General features: G+C 42.3%; 1 protein-coding gene across 3 annotated transcripts in view; it reads left to right on the forward strand.

Moving 5' to 3' along the window:
* The window catches only part of dpp6a (dipeptidyl-peptidase 6a), a 386,275-nt gene that overhangs the window by 137,719 nt on the left and 230,471 nt on the right, over nt 1-18,085 (forward strand). The window lies entirely within an intron of this gene.

Raw genomic sequence — 18,085 nt, forward strand, 5'->3', positions numbered from 1 at the left:
TTATTGATGTTACTTGTTAAATCCACTTAAAATCAAACTTTATTTGTCACATGCGCTGAATACAAGTGTAGACCTTACACTGCTTACTTACAAGCCCTTAACCAACCGTGCATTTCAAGAGTTAAGAAAATATTTACCAAATAAACTAAAGTAACACAAGACATTTTTTTTTCAAAAGTAACACAATAACGAGGCTATATACAAGGGGTACCGGTACCGAGTCAGTGTGCGGGGGTACAGATTAGTTGAGGTAATTTATACATGTAGGTAGGGATGAAGTGACTGCATAGATAATAAACAGCGAGTAGCAGCAGTGTACAAATGGAAGGGGGGAGGGGGGGGGGGGGGTCAATGTAATAGTCCGGGTGGCCATTTGATTAATTGTTCAGCAGTCTTATGGCTTGGGGGTAGAAGCTGTAAAGGAGCCTTTTGGTCCTAGACTTGGCGCTCCGGTACCACTTGACGTGCGGTAGCAGAGAAAACAGTCTATGACTTGGATTCAGTCAGTTTAGATTAAGGGAAAGAGACAGGTTGAAGAAGGATTTTTAAGCCTTGAGACAATTGAGACATGGATTGTGTGAATGGGCAAGACAAAAGATTGAAGTGCCTTTCAACAGAGTATGCGCAACTCAATATTAGGAAGGTGTTCTTAATGTTCTGTACACTGTATTTATCTGCTTATTTTGGTCCCGCTTTGTCCCGACATGTCATCATAAAGTCATGAGTCAGGGCTTCCATGTGCTAGCATTTTTACTCTTTGTCTTAGAGTTTTCTCTAGTTGTTTGGGCTCTCAATCCTTGTCTTGTAAAGTGACTCAGCAGATCGGTTTTATACTGAGATGTAGTTTTGAGACATAATCCGGTGTTTCAGCTCAACGCCAGTCCCGCCAAGTTACATTGTTGGGATAGGTAACCACTCTCAAATTCATAGATGCCGCTATGGATGTGAAGACTTACAGTTCATTAGATTCAATTGTGGTTTTAATTTTAAACAAAAGTTCCAATGTAGTTGGAGTTTTATACATGGTGTGTTTTCAAAGAATCCAGGCCCAGGGGGGTGTGGTATGTTCCAGACTTCAGAACAAAGCTAAGACATTTTGATATTTTAAGATGGGCCAAACACTACAGGGTCAGAAAAGAAACAATTCACCTGTTCCAATTTGGCTCCCTACCCCTATCCCTGAAAGGGAAATGGAAACACTAGGCTTTAGAACACCAGTTAACTGTAACAAAATCCTAAAAATAGAGATGTTTCTATGTTAAATCCACATTAGTATTAGTGGATTGAATACATCTCTTTGCTTAGCAATACTTCCTAAAGTGCTTCCATTTCCTTTTAACCTCAAACATTATGCTGTGGGATTATTTATGATACTCTTTGAAGAGGTAGGGTTTTAGATGTTTTCAGAAGATGGGCAGGGACTCTGCTGTCCTAGCTTCAGGGGGAAGCTGGTTCTACCATTGGGGTGACAGGACAGAGAATAGCTTGGAGTTGGGCTGAGCGGTAGGTGGAAGAACGGAGTGCTTGGGTTGGGGTGTAGGGTTTTAGCATAGCCTGAAAGTAGGGAGGGGCTCATCACTAATGTGATCAACCAGGATCTACTGTCATCCCTTGTCAAATCAATTAAAATGTTATTTGTCACATGCGTCGAATACAACAGGTGTAGACCTTACCGTAAAATACTTACTTACAAGCCCTTAACCAACAACGCAGTTCAAGCAATATAGTTAATAAAATATTTACTAAATAAGCAAAAGTAAAAAATGAAATCTAATCAATCAAAAAGTAACACTAAATGTACATAACAATAACGAGGCTCTATACAGGGGGTACCGGTACCTAGTTAATGTGCGGGGGTACAGGTTAGTTAGTCCTTAAACCTGGGGTCACCTCTACTGACATCAGATGACGTAGAGCTCAGCCATGATGTAATACGGAGAGACTTGGAGGTTATTGATGTGCAAGCCTTAATATAAGGCTTCACATTCCCACCTCATACTTCCCCCGAGAAAGTAACATCACTCCTTTTCGTTAAGACGTTTCATTTCCCAGCTAATGCATCTAATTCCACTCTGTCTCTCTCACACTACAGTACACCCATGAAATATAGTGCCCCAGCTCGGACCGAGATCTTTCTCTTTGTACAATGATCATGCTGCAACTCTGAGGTGGGGAGATAAGTCCCAGGTTTAGAGACATTGGTTGGTGGTTTATTTGGGAGTGGAACGTGGTGATGTATTCTAGGAGGATGAACTGTGTTTGTAATGTAGTCATTTGGAAGTGAGATGGTTTCTGCTAGGATAGACAGGTGCAGGACTAGCTGTGGCTATTGAGGACCAGTGTCGTAGGGCAGCATTTCCCAAACGTTAGTGCTATCCGGGATCCTTGGGACGTCCTTACCATAACTTAACCATGACCCTCACCTAACCCCAACCTTAACCCTTACCTTAACCATTTTAAATGTCAAGGATCCCAGATAGCAAGGACCTTTCTCAAACCTCTCCTCAGGGACCCCAAGCCTTTACATGATCTATTTCAGAACTAACTGGTTCAACTTGTCAACTAATCATCATCAAGCCCTTGACTAGTTGAATCGGGTGTAGTGCTAGTCAGGTGTGATAGTTCAGGGCAACAACAAAATTGTGAAACATCTGAAGGTCCCAGAAGCGAGGTTTGAGAAACACTGCTATAGGGATCCTTCTGTTTAGTTTAGACCTGTATTCCATCCAGAAATGGTCTGTACAGAGAGAAATGCAAGATTGTGAAGAGAATTACTGGGGAGTGGAAATCACAAAAACAAATTGTCATTTCATAATTTTCTCTCATTACAAAATGTAAAATGTAAGACATATCAACGGATAGAATACGAATAAGGGGGTTTTCTTAGAGGACATTCGTCTCCCGGGCAGATTCCTCCTGGCCTTTATAGTCATAATTCTCCACAAACAAATCGATAATGACTTTAGACCTGTTGCTTTTGTTGTCACTCACACAACCTTTTCCTTCTCCTGGCCTGAATACCAAATGAAAAAGCAAGGCATAAAAATGAATAATGTGGAATTAAATGCATAGATTTTTCCAAAGTAAAGCATTAGCTAAAGTTTTTTAGGTCAATTGAATCGGCCCTGAGTCAAGAATTTGACGGAACTTGCTACCACAACAAATTAAAAAGCTGTCAAATAATGGAGGAAGTTTTGGGTCGTAATTGAAGCTTTGCACAAGCAAGGATCGTTACGCTGCGGTTAGACATGCTTCTAGCAAGCAGAGGTGTATATCTGTGCGTGTGAAGAATTTAATTTCATAGATTTATTAGAGGGTCCCTTGTAAGGTACTGGGGAAAATATGTAAATGCTGTAAATGTTTATCTACAAATATTATGTTCCATTCTTTGATAATGGAAGCAAAGGGGAACTCTGAACTTCTGAAATAATTTATATTAGCTTGTTTCTTCCACTATATCCTCTACTTTTATACTGTCTCCCTCTCCTCCTCCCCAATCTCTACCTCTCCACCTCTCCTTCTTCTCCCACTCTACCTTGCCTCCCACTCTACCTCTCCTCACTCTCTACCTCTCCACCTCTCCCCACTCTACCTTGCCTCCCACTCTACCTCTCCCCGCTCTCTACCTCTCCTCACTCTCTACCTCTCCACCTCTCCCCTCCTACCTCTCCACCTCTCCCCTCCTCTCCCCTCCTGGTCTGACTGCTAGTCAACAGTCCTGCAGGCTTCCAGTGACATTGCTACAAAGCGTCCTGGTCTAACTGCTAGTCTACCAGTCCTGCAGGCTCCCGGTGACATTGCTACAAAGCGTCCTGGTCTGACTGCTAGTCTACCAGTCCTGCAGGCTCCTGGTGACATTGCTACAAAGCATCCTGGTCTGACTGCTAGTCTACAAGTCTTGCAGGCTCCCGGTGACATTGCTACACAAGGATATACCATGACATTTGAAATTCTTAATTTAATATAATAACTTTTTAATGTAGCTTTTATGACGTGCGCCCCATAAAGACATAGTGTGTAGCCTACATAGGTTTCACGCATGTAGATTGTTGTTGGCACCAGTCAGAAGCTCCATGTGTAGCAACGTGAAGTGTGAGGTCTCTAATTAATGTAAAATGGAATTAAAATGATGGAATTAAGTTAGCTAAATGAAAAGGAGTAGGCTACAACGAGCAACCGACAGGTAGGTTGTTGTTTAATCTGAATGGAGTTGTTGTAGACAAGGACAGGAGCTCAGAAAAATAGCCTCAACTAGCCTAGTTAGCTACCTAGCTAGCTAACATCTGGCAGCTTCTTTACATTGATTTGATGCAGTAAAGGCAGGCACTGCCAGATGGGATATATAACCTATGGCATTTACACGTTTGTCTAGTTAATGACTACTTTTCTCTCTCACACCTGTGTCACACCCACCACCAGGGTTCCTGGGTATAGCCCAATTATTTTGCAATTATTTTGCTGTAAGAGAGAAGTTACCACATGAGGGAGAAGTACCCAACTAGCTAGTGCTGTTAGTCCATTGTTCAACATCTCACATCCTTTGTCATCAGTGATGCAGTGGTAAAAATATAGGTGGGTAAATTGGGAATCAAACCCAGTACCCTGCTGTTGCAAGCACCATGCTCTTCCAACTGAGCTACAGAGGACCATAACAAAAAGAACTGAGTCCGGCTTTCAATTTACTCTTGAAAGTTATAATAGTAGAATGCACAAGGTGACATTTCAAAATTGGGTAGTGCTATATCAGATTTCCTCGTCATGGCAGTCATTTCATATCTTAGAGAGCTATTTATAACTTGTCTAGATCAACTAGCCCATGTCAGCTAACGTTTTTTAGCTCGTTTTTTTAGCTCATAGATTTTGTAGAAATGTTCGAGTCACTCTTATATCACACGAATACACATTAGACATGGCAAAATGTTTCAAATTGAAAGTAGATGAGCTTTAAGACTGCACATTTTCTCTGCACCCCATGACAAAATGTGGAGAATTTAAGGAAATGAGGGGTGTGAACAGTTTGCACCAGGAACAGTGCTTGTGCCCAAAGAAATAGACGTGGCACGCGCTCACATGGGGCCACGGGATGCTCCCCAATGCTGGAAGGGGAGGCTGAGTGAAAAAGTTTTGGAACCCCACCATTGCTTGTCATGACGCGTTCGCATGCTGCTCTCCTCTCCCTCACTCACTCACTCACTCACTCACTCACTCACTCACTCACTCACTCACTCACTCACTCAGCTGCCTGCAGTGCTCTCTCAACACCCCTCAGGCCCTCCCTTCTCACCACTCACTCAGCAGCCTGCCTCACTGCCTGCAGGTATCAGTGAAATGAATTATTAATATATAAAAAATAAAATAAGAGAGAAATGCCATTGCGGCCGTAGTGCAATTTAGAAGTAGCCCAAAAACTGCAACCCGCGACCAATACATTTTTCCCCGTAACACAATTGCTGGGAAATCCGCTACACAGCACAGGCCCCTGCCCATCCCCCGCCCTGCCGCAGTGTGCACCTTATCTCCCGAGTTGTGCAGGCTGCGTAGCAGTTTCAACAAAGAAAAAATAATAATAACGCTTTTCGACTATCCGGGTATCCGAAAATGTCACGATATTATTCAAATAGTGAAATTATTTCAAATGCCCATCCCTAATTGCTAGCAAACAAACCTATCCCCAGCCATGGACAACCAAGGTCCCAAAAGGACATTGGCCCCATAGAAATATAATACATTTCTATGATTTTACCCATCCTCAAACTAGTTTCCAAAACGAGGGGTGTATTCACGAGTTAGATTCTGTTGTTAAACGTTTTGTCTGTTGCAAAACATTTTGCCAACGGAAACCATTACCCAAAACGAAAACAAAAGTTACTATTGGACAAATTAAGGTAGGTCCCTCCCCGTTTCGCTATGTTTGTTCTGTTTACTTCCGTTTGGTTCCTAGAGTAAACGGTAAATAATTTCTGTTGCAAAACGTTTTGCAACACACAAAACGTTTCGCAATGGAATCCGACTAATGAATAGACCCCAGGGTTGGGCACCCCTCACATATATTCACTATGGCAATCTGAACAAAGCACCTTTGAAAAATGTAAACCATATGTGTACACTTATTTAAGTGGCTATTTTTTGGAAACATTTTAGTTAGTTTATAGAATAGTGGGAGATAACGGTAAAGAATAGTGGGAGATAACGTAAATGTATTTTTCTCCCATCCTTGTGCTTGCACATTGCCTACATCTCGCTCTCCAATGTTTTCCCCCACACACAATCCCTCCCTCCTCACCCCCTCCCCTCTCTGTCCCTCTAAATTTCCCAGGGACTTTATCTTGCCCATTTCGAATAGGATTGGGACTCAATTTGCCATGCTTCATGTCAGTGTGCTACAGAATTCCACAGTTGATTCCGACACATCATAAAACTGCACAGTGGACAAAATGGTTTATTGAAACTTTTCCCCCCATTTGTCATTTATAAAATTTTGTTTACTTCATGATGGATGTACTGTTTTTTTTCCCATTAGAGTGCTGGTTGGGCATAATGGAGGTGTCAATCACCATATGTGTTGTATTTTGATTGGTGTAGGTCAGTGGGTGTTGTGGTGAAACCAATGACGGGACCTATTAATTTCACCTTTTGGCTTTAAGACCGACACGGTCAAGCTCCGGCACCTTCAATCTCTATCTGTCAATCAAACCAGCCGCTACTGGTGGCCAAACACACTCTCTGAAAAACACACACACACTCTCTCTCACACACACACACACACACACACACACACACACACAAGCGAACACACACACACACCATGCTTTATACTTAAGGATTGCCACCTCATGAGGAGATAAGCGTAGCCATCTTTGTGTCAGCTACATTTTGTAGACCATGTCACATTCATGAAACATCGCATGCGCTTCCAGGGGGGTTACATGTAACAGCCAGGATTATGGGGGCTAAGCTTCTCCCCTTTAACTCGGGGTGTACAGCAGTCCCAAATATCCTGGGTAATGGCAGTATTGATCCTCAACATCTGAAGCCACAGAATAAAGGTTGAGGTGTGTGACAGCATTCTGAGTGAGATATGGGACGCAGAGAGAAATGGGACAAGAGAGGATACATTCATGGGCTTTTTCTCTCTCGATCCCTCGCTCCATCGCTCTCCCCTGCTGAGACAGTCTGCTCCCTTCCCTTTCTAAGAGGTTTTTGGTTGTTTTTTGCCTGATATTCTGATACTTTCCCTCCTCAAAAGTCTCAACTTCCCTTAAACTTCATAGGAGGGAATTTCACTTTTATGACTTCTACCTAGTTGCCAATCATTTACATGTTGCTGCTGTCATTGCTACCATAAAGACATTATTACTCACTGTACATACTGCTACCGAAAATACACTAATACTCACTGAACATACTGCTACCGTAAAGACCCTAATACTCACTGTACCCACTGTAGCAATCAAATGAGTCTGTCACTGGTGATGGAGGAAAAGAGCATTCTGAAACCCATTGTTGGCAGTGTTCTAATTCTGTTCCATCAATCTTTGACTCATTAAACCCAATAGAAGAGTTTTACTGAGGACAGAAGAGAGCATCCATTGGGAGAAATAGTGTGTAAGAGACTTATTTTCTGCATCAGGCAGTATAAGAGTGGATTAGGAGTTCTAGTAATTGTTTGGATACACAGTTTATTGTATTAGGCTGATAACATTTGGCATTTACCATGTTTTAATGCAGAGTTAATGGAATCAGTAGACCGATCCCAGTTTCTGATTAACAATTTAGGACAGAGAACTTGCGTTATGAATTTAAGTTTGGATTTAAAGAAATTCCTCTGTCTCACAGTAAGGACCCTAGTCAATTGTTGTTGCAGGGTCAGTGTATACTGAATGCATTGTCTTGCTATTGTTGATAGTCCTATATGATATGTTGTTCAATGTCACCCATCTCTCATCTAGCCTAACTGTTGTGCTTCTTCATTGGCCTGTCATTTAAGGTAACAGGGTGATTGACCACCCTGAGTACTGTGTGTGTGTGTGTGTGTGTCAGACTGTCAGTCTGTCAGTCGCTGTCAGAAAGCTGCCACTGCACCACACCTCCTCCCTAGGAGCCAGGCTCTTATCCCCCGTGTCCCCAGTGTGGGAGACATGGATCCACAATCTGCTTCTGTCTGGAAAAGCTTTGGTCCTTTGGGAGACGGTAGGTTTGATATGTGTAGCTCACATAATGCAGAGCGGAATTAGATAACATCCATCATATAGAATGGAGATGGACAATACCTTACCAGGCCTAAATCTGCAAGGATTGTCTCCAAGAGGAATCTCAGAAAGCATTTCTGATTCGAGTCTCTCATAGGAATAAGGGATGTATTGGAGAGATTTTGTTTTATTGAACTAGTGAATTTTCCTCTAATGTATGTATTTCTGTATCTATTTCTGTATCTATTTCTGTATCAGATTTGCATGTAGTGCACTGACTGATAGATGATACATTAAGTAACACATTAGGAAAGGACATGTTTGGGTATAGGGAATATCCACCCATGAATGTATCCTCTCTTGTCCCATTTCTCTCTGCGTCCCATATCTCACTCAGAATGCTGTCACACACCTCAGCCATTATTCCTTGGCTTCAGATGTCGAGGATCAATACTTCCATTACCCAGGATAGTTGGGACTGCTGTACACCCCGAGTTAAAGGGGATGTGGGAAATATATTACAACCGGAAAAGAAAAGTAAGAATAAATGTAAATGTGCATAAACACATAAATACAGCATTATCCATTCACTAGGTGCCAGTGTTGATTTGTTTTGGGGAAACGGCTTGACGTGTCCAGTCCACTCGGCTGCAACGAAGAGTTGGATGTGTCGTGTTTGCCCAGGCAATGGGCCAGTGTGCATAGAATAGGTTAAGCTGTTGTCTGAGGCAAATATGCTTCATGATGTGACAGTTCGGGTTCCATGGACAGCGGCAGCATCGCTGTCATTTGCATGTTTCTGATCCTGTACCACAGACAGCGACATCACTACTTTACCTTGTGGCGCCTTTACTAACTGCTGTTATTTGTACAACTCTATATCTACACATGAACATGGAAAATGCCATCAATGGATAGTTGTAGACATTTGCACTCATCAGTAATCTAAAGAATAAAGGGTTGGGCCTACAGTTGCTTTTACTCAGTGTAGATGATAACTAGGCACATGAGTCTTACTGCAGAGGAATCCCTGCAGTTCTAGGACTGTAAGTACCATGCCCCTGTTCTGCACCTGGACTTGGCTCATGTTCTCTGTCTGCTATTGAGATGTGAGACGGCACTCTAGAGCACACCAGATAGGCCAATCCCTTCTCCCCTGATAACCACCCTGCCTGGGATACAGTGATGCCCTCTTTTTAAGCTCTGTGGTTGAATCCATTCCCCACAGCGCCAGGTTTAGTGAAAGGAGCTAGATCCACCTTTAGCTACTGCACCGCAGGGGACTGCTGCTCAAATGTAATCACATTTACTGTGTATTCTATCCACATCTCCTAGCCTAGCACTTTATATGCTTGGTGGGGGAGATAGGGAAGGAAAGGAAATGAGGTGAGGAGGTGAGATATAGTGAGAGTGAGAGAGAATTCCAAGGTTGTTGGTTGAAGGCTTGTAAGTAAGCGCATGTGACAGCTAACTAGCAAGCAAACGTAGCTACACACAATAATACCAAAGACAATATCAGCATGTGAAATAACTAGTTAGCAATAAAATCGGCTAAACAAACTGCACTATCAATTTAGGAGTCTACAATCTCACCATGTTCAACCTGCAGATCGATGTGCCTCATAGAGTGGATCTGGCATTCGCAACGGCAGATATACTTTTGAGGAGATGGGAAACGTTGCCTATGCTCCGTCAATGGGCCGCACGGTGCATTCTGGGCGATTCTGGGACAAGTAGCGCTCTCCTTCATGGAGTGAATGGTAGTCTACTGGGCGCTAGGTCAAAAACCCAACATTAGCACGAATTTCGTCAGCAAAAGGTACAACATTACACATCTTTTCCGAGATGTAAGATAATAAACTTGATATTTGTAGTATCGTATAGCTTTGAAATCGTGACATGATGTACTTTTGAGGAAAATAGGCAAGTTTCTCAACATATAGGTAATCTACAAGACGCTGCTAGGTAAAGTTCCCCCTTATCTCAGCTCGCTGGTCACCATAGCAGCACCCACCTGTAGCAGGCGCTCCAGCAGGTATATCTCTCTGGTCACCCCTAAAGCCAATTCCTCTCCTTCCAGTTCTCTGCTGCCAATGATTGGAACAAACTACAAAAATCTCTAAAACTGGAAACACTTATCTCCTTCACTAGCTTTAAGCACCAGCTGTCAGAGCAGCTCACAGATTACTGCACCTGTCCATTGCCCATCTATAATTTAGCCCAAACAATTACCTCTTCCCCTACTGTATTTATTTATTTATTTTGCTCCTTTGCACCCCATTATTTATATTTCTACTTTGCACTTTCTTCCACTGAAAATGTACCATTCCAGTGTTTTACTTGCTATATTGTATTTACTTCGCCACCATGGCCTTTTTTGCCTTTACCTCCCTTACCTCATTTGCTCACTTTGTATATAGACATATTTTTCAACTATATTATTGACTGTATGTTTGTTTTACTACATGTGTAACTGTGTTGTTGTATGTGTCAAACTGCTTGCTTTATCTTGGCCAGGTCGCAATTGTAAATGAGAACTTGTTCTCAATTTGCCTACCTGGTTAAATAAAGCTGAAATAAAAAAATCAAAATATATATATATACTGCTCAAAAAATAAAGGGAACACTTAAACAACACAATGTAACTCCAAGTCAATCACACTTCTGTGAAATCAAACTGTCCACTTAGGAAGCAACACTGATTGACAATACATTTCACATGCTGTTGTGCAAATGGAATAGACAACAGGTGGAAATTATAGGCAATAAGCAAGACACCCCCAATAAAGGACTGGTTCTGCAGGTGGAAACCACAGACCACTTCTCAGTTCCTATGCTTCCTGGCTGATGTTTTGGTCACTTTTGAATGCTGGCGGTGCTTTCACTCTAGTGGTAGCATAAGACAGAGTCTACAACCCACACAAGTGGCTCAGGTAGTGCAGCTCATCCAGGACGGCACATCAATGCGAGCTGTGGCAAGAAGGTTTGCTGTGTCTGTCAGCGTAGTGTCCAGAGCATGGAGGCGCTACCAGGAGACAGGCCAGTACATCAGGAGACATGGACGAGGCCGTAGGAGGGCAACAACCCAGCAGCAGGACCGCTACCTCCGCCATTGTGCAAGGAGGAGCAGGAGGAGCACTGCCAGAGCCCTGCAAAATGACCTCCAGCAGGCCACAAATGTGCATGTGTCTGCTCAAACGGTCAGAAACAAACTCTATGAGGGTGGTATGAGGGCCCGGCGTCCACAGGTGGGGGTTGTGCTTACAGCCCAACACCGTGCAGGACATTTGGCATTTGCCAGAGAACACGAAGATTGGCAAATTCACCACTGGCGCCCTGTGCTCTTCACAGATGAAAGCAGGTTCACACTGAGCACATGTGACAGACGTGACAGAGTCTGGAGACGCCGTGGAGAACGTTCTGCTGCCTGCAACATCCTCCAGCATGACCGGTTTGGCGGTGGGTCAGTCATGGTGTGGGGTGGCATTTCTTTGGGGGGCCGCACAGCCCTCTATGTGCTCGCCAGAGGTAGCCTGACTGCCATTAGGTACCAAGATGAGATCCTCAGACCCCTTGTGAGACCATATGCTGGTGCGGTTGGCCCTGGGTTCCTCCTAATGCAAGACAATGCTAGACCTCATGTGGCTGGAGTGTGTCAGCAGTTCCTGCAAGAGGAAGGCATTGATGCTATGGACTGGCCCGCCCGTTCCCCAGACCTGAATCCAATTGAGCACATTTGGACATCATGTCTCGCTCCATCCACCAACGCCGCGTTGCACCACAGACTGTCCAGGAGTTGGCGAATGCTTTAGTCCAGGTCTGGGAGGAGATCCCTCAGGAGACCATCCGCCACCTCATCAGGAGCATGCCCAGGCGTTGTAGGGAGGTCATACAGGCACGTGGAGGCCACACACACTACTGTGCCTCATTTTGACTTGTTTTAAGGACTTTACATCAAAGTTGGATCAGCCTGTAGTGTGGTTTTCCACTTTAATTTTGAGTGTGACTCCAAATACAGACCTCCATGGGTTGATAAATTGGATTTCCATTGATTATTTTTGTGTGATTTTGTTGTCAGCACATTCAACTATGTAAAGAAAAAAGTATTTAATAAGATTATTTATTTAATTCAGATCTAGGATGTGTTGTTTAAGTGTTCCCTTTATTTTTTTGAGCAGTGTATATACACTGACTTTGAGAAGGGATTGCGGTTTCGTTTAGCTTAGCAACCGCGTGACACAGCATGACAACGTGAACGTGATTGGTCGACAGTCTGCTGGGTGGGGGGTTTTACGTTCCTTTATTCTTTGAATTCCTATCTCCTTTCTATAATATCTCTGGCAACAGCACCATGCAATGCACCCTGGACTAAAGATGCAGACAAATAGGGGAAATGTGTTAAACCCTCAGTTAAATTAAATTACAAATTTCTCAAGGTAGGAATATCGCAAAAATATGATGAATGGCTCATTTGAGAGAAGACATCCTCCTAAGTTATGACATCGGCCAGTATTGAAATCTGATATGTATGATAGACGTTTTCGCCATCCAAAAGTCGTACTCCTATTAACTTACAGTGTAGTGAGAGAGACTTTATCACAGTGTTACGCCATACCGGACGGATTTCTACCTGCTTGATCGGCAGTATCTCAGATACACATGAAATCATGAAATGACCTAGTGAATCGATAGATCACCCAGAGATGCACAAAACAATATAACATTCAAAATGGTTGAACCTTTCCTTTAAGTACTTTACACCACTGATGTTTGGACTAATGATTACACCCTAGATTAGCTTAGATGCAGGCAAGAGTGTGTAAGACAGTATTTAATGTGTCACTGTCAGCTTGATTACTCCAATTCCTCTCTCGACTTGTGCACCTACGTTATAAACTTTCATTCATAGGCTAGGTTGTAGCAACCTCATGATGGGTATAGGGGAAATTTGAGTATCGTGCAGTAGCCTAAACCTATCGATGTTACATTGAGCTAGGTGAACGGAATATGAATGACAGGCATCCATGCTGTAATAGAAATAAGGCCATGCTTCTAAAAAATGTTTTTACAAATCCTTCTTTGTATTAAACATCACCAACCGCCACTGGTGTGTGTGTGTGTGTGTGAGTGTGTGTGTGTGTGTGTGTGTGATGCAGTGCCTCTGTTCTCTAAGAAATGATCAGATGTATGTTAATGACTTGTGATTTTTTTTAAATTTTGGGGTGAATCTCAACACTTGTTGCCTCTGCACCACAATCCCTGCAGGTAATGTTTTTGCAGGATGTATCGTTTACAGAGGCTTTTGCATATGCAAATCCCACAGCACCCAGCAGATGTCCTTATTCTAGGAACTCCTCTGCCTGGAGTGTTCTGTATGCCATAGAGACAGCCAGGATTAGTTTTACATTATTATGCTCTCTCCCAGGTACCTGCTGGAAAATAGATCCTTACACCATGCAGATGGGAGAGGGAGATTTTGATTTGTGTATCCAATTACTCCTTGAGTCAATACAATTCTAAATCATCTTAACAACTCTGTCAGAAAATATTTTTTTCGATATCGCAGTATTAGACACACAAAAGCATACCTAACACTTTGGTAGTTTTTTCCCAGTTCATAACAGAATAGCAGTTTAAGCTTCCCGGCTACAAAATGATGCTCCATGCTATGGTGCAGCTGCTTGCTGTGGAGATTTCTTTGGGTGGCATCTCAATAGTTAATAGTACCCCAGTCCCACTCCCAATAGTTAAGAAAGGCTGACTTTTACTATTAAAGTGAGGTTATTGTAACTCTGCCAAAGATTTCTTTGATTTCTTTGGCCTTTGTCTGATGTGGTGTAAAATACATTTCATTGTGGCACACAGATATTTTTTTCATTTTATTGAACCTTTATTTATTTATAATATCAAGTGTTTGACCGACGTTCTGTGTCTTTTTACTCTCCCTATGACTGGGTTTTAATCGTTTTAAAATAATTAGTTTACCCAGTAATATAACTCTAACTGAATCGAGTGACAATTCAACGGTCTTATAAATGTTGGTGACTTTCATACCCTTTATTATCTCACCTGCCGTTTCGCCACACGGGGGCAGTCTTATACTATGGCACCTGCAGCGCCGGTGGAGACTGTGGGGAAAATATCATAAACTCGGAATACAGATTTCATGTACCCATGCAATCAATCTGCAAAGCACTGATAATTCCTTTTTGGTTGACACAGCTTCGGTGTGTGTTTCTTTTTTACATGCTGTCGCTTGGATAAATGGGACAGAGCTCGAGGGTTCCGTTTATTTGAGAGGTAATGCATATGTGTGGTATTTAAGTATTTCAACAGTTCTCTATCAGTGCCAGTCACTTATGCAAAGAGAGGTGGGGGGTGGGGGGGGCGGAGGGGAGGAGCATTGCTGCTTATCTCTTTCAGTTTCGGATAACCATCGCTTTGTATGCTGTAAATGATTCATTCTTTTTTGCAAACGTTCATCCATTTTGGTTCAAGTTTGGAGGGCGCAGAAACCCGATTGCTGCGGCATCGAATAGGATGGAAAGGATTCATATTTCCCAAACGGTTTGAAGGATGAAACTACGTGCTGTGAATTCAGAGTAAGACCTCAACTAATTGTGGTTCGTTCATCTTGGACCTTCCTGTCTAATTTATTATCCAAAAAACCTGAAATGGAACAATATATTATCGAAAATATAATTTGACAAGAATTGTGTCTGCTTGTTCAGGGCACCGATTCCGACCGTAAATAGGACACTGTGCCTACATCCAAGTTTTAAACAGCGCGTTAATAAGACTACATCCCTACTTTACATGTTCCCTCTTGACATGCTGTAGGGTTGTCTCCATAAACAATTATGGCTTCGATGTATCAGAGGTTCACGGGCAAGGTCAACACCAACAGATCTTTCCCCAAACCACCTGAGTCGAGCCACCTACTCGGCGGGCAAATCGTTGAAGACGAGAATGTGGTGAAGACTCCGCGACCCGGTCGAGACTTACGGCCCCGTTTCCAATACCAACAACAGCGGCGCGCATGCGAGGACGAGGAGGAGGATGTAAGAATACACATTTCGCCCCTCTTCATTCCTCCCTCTCTAGCCAGGTTCCCTTGTGCCCATCTAGTTAATCTGGTTGAAACCTCATCTCTCCCTCTCTAGCCAGGTTCCCTTGTGCCCATCTAGTTAATCTGGTTGAAACCTCATCTCTCCCTCTCTAGCCAGGTTCCCTTGTGCCCATCTAGTTAATCTGGTTGAAACCTCATCTCTCCCTCTCTAGCCAGGTTCCCTTGTGCCCATCTAGTTAATCTGGTTGAAACCTCATCTCTCCCTCTCTAGCCAGGTTCCCTTGTTCCCATCTAGTTAATATGGTTGAAACCAGCTGATATTAAATTAGCCTTTTATCCCTGCGTACATAACCCTCTGCCATCATGAAACGTTAATTCAGACCTTACCCTATTAGAAAAAGTGAGCGGTTTTACATTACTTTCTTATTTGTGTATTTTGAATAGGCTACATGCATACAGTACTTACGTTATAATTTTAAAGGAAACTTGAAAGTGTGGAAAAGTTATGATTAATTATCGGAGGACAGAGTCTCCTTGCGGTTTATCGGTGTGGTCACAACCCATTTCAAAGTTACTGTCTGAGTTGAAATATTGTTACTGTCTGTTCTACCGGTAATCAGTAATTGATCAATTAACACGCGCGCTAATCACTGACTTTTCACTGTCATAATGATGAACCATTGAGGAGCCAAATCCAGTCAATATTCTTCAGCTGTTTGTGGGCGAGTATCTCGGTCCAAAATACAAAGCGGACAGATGGCGCGCCAGATGTTAACCCGGGGCTTGTGTTATTAGATTCGACTAGGAGATTTTATTTTCGGACACGGCAGGACAGTTTCAGAATTATTTAGTGTTCCCTGTTAAGTTTTGCGCAGTGTCTTGTCGTGATTATGTGATGTTGAGATGTGATGGAAACTTCGTAATGGTAGGAAAGAAATACCCAGAAACGGTATGGAAGAGACATAAATGAGGAGGCCTATGCTTATTACATTTGAATGTCTTCTTGATGTAGAACACCAGGGGTGTAATCATTAGTCTAAAACTAGAGTTTCTATTGGACAAATTCAGGTAGGTCCCTCCCAGTTTACTTCCGTTTGCTTCCATTTACGAAATATTTTGCAACTGAATCGGCGTTATGAATACACCCTAGGCTTTGTGATATGAATCAAATGTTATGTGTCACATGCTTCGTAAACAACAGGTGTTGACTAACGGTGAAATGCTTACTTATGGGTCCTATTCCAACAAGGCAGAGACAAAGATAAAATAATAATAATATTAATAGAAATAGTGACATGAGGAATAAATACACAGTGAATAACAATAGCGGGTCAAAATAACATGACTATATACAAGGAGTACCAGTACCGTGTCGACAACCATTCGATGTCTGTCAACAGGGGTTGATTGAGCTCATGGGAATTATTTTAAATACATCTTTTCACAATTGATCAACTTGTCAAAGTAAACTAAATAAAAGCCATGTGCATCCTATAAAGCATCTTATCTGCAAGAACCGCTCTGTTTCACTGCCCATGTTGCTCGAAAGCCCCAGCTGTCTGCATGGTTTGCTCCAGACTCCAGTCCAGTGTTGCTGTCCATTGTGCTGAAATCTTTATTCAGAGGCGTGCGCAATACTCTCAGCTGCTGTTCTGGGTGCTGGATACTTTATTCTGAGGCGCGCATACTATGCTTAGCTCCGGGGTGCTGAAATGATGGTCATGGAGCCATAAAAATAATGTTTAATTGTAGCCGAATGCATCTTCAACTCTAAACAGCCAACTTAACTATAGGCTATATAATCAGGTTGTTAAGATATACACTGCACTACTTTATTTATTTAGTACTTCATTCACAAACTGCAATCCCAACAAAATATGTCAACATTTTGCTGTTGTTGATGTTCCTTAATATTATTTTTCATCATTTTGCAACAGTTCCAATTTTAAGATGTTAACTTGGTCCATGCTGTTTTGCATACAGTACCAGTCAAACCGTTTGGACACACCTACTCATTCAAGGGTGTTTCTTTATTTGGACTATTTCCTACATTGTAGAATAATAGTAAAGACATCAAAACTATGAAATAACACATATGGAATCATGTAGTAACCAAAAAAGTGTTAAACAAATCACAATATATTTTAGATTCTTGGAAGTAGCCACCCCTTGCCTTGATGACAGCTTTGCACCCACTTGGCATTCTCTCAACCAGCTTCGTGAGGAATGCTTTTCCAACGGTCTTGAAGGAGTTCCCACATATGCTGAGCACTTGTTGGCTGCTTTTCCTTCACCCTGCGGTCCAACACATCCCAAACAATCTCAATTGGGTTGAGGTCAGGTGATTGTGGAGGGCACTCCATCACTGTCCTTCTTGGTCAAATAACTCCTACACAGCCTGGACGTGTGTTTTGGGTCATTGTCCTGTTGAAAAACAAATGATAGTCCCTAGGGTTGCACATTTTGGGGAACATTCAGAGGTGAAAACTTTCCATGGGAATTAACGGGAATATATAGGAATTAATGGAAAAATATGCAAATTAATATTACTACCATTTAAATGTAGATGTTTTTTGCATTGGATATATTTACCATATCACATGGAGACAGAAACATAAAGCTTTTTCCTTATCATAAGTAGACATAATTGCAAATGATTAAATCCTTGAAATAGAAATAACAAAAAAAATGATTTAGTTACGAATTGAACTTTAATTAAATGAGTGTACTTTTCACGTGGGATGATTTCACTGAACAACAAAAGAAAGGGAATATTGAATGATCCCCAAAAACGTTTTCAACATACAGTTGAAGTCGGAAGTTTACA

This window comes from Salmo trutta, chromosome 2 (genome assembly GCF_901001165.1).
Source record: "Salmo trutta chromosome 2, fSalTru1.1, whole genome shotgun sequence".
In the NCBI taxonomy this organism is placed as follows: Eukaryota; Metazoa; Chordata; class Actinopteri; order Salmoniformes; family Salmonidae; genus Salmo; species Salmo trutta.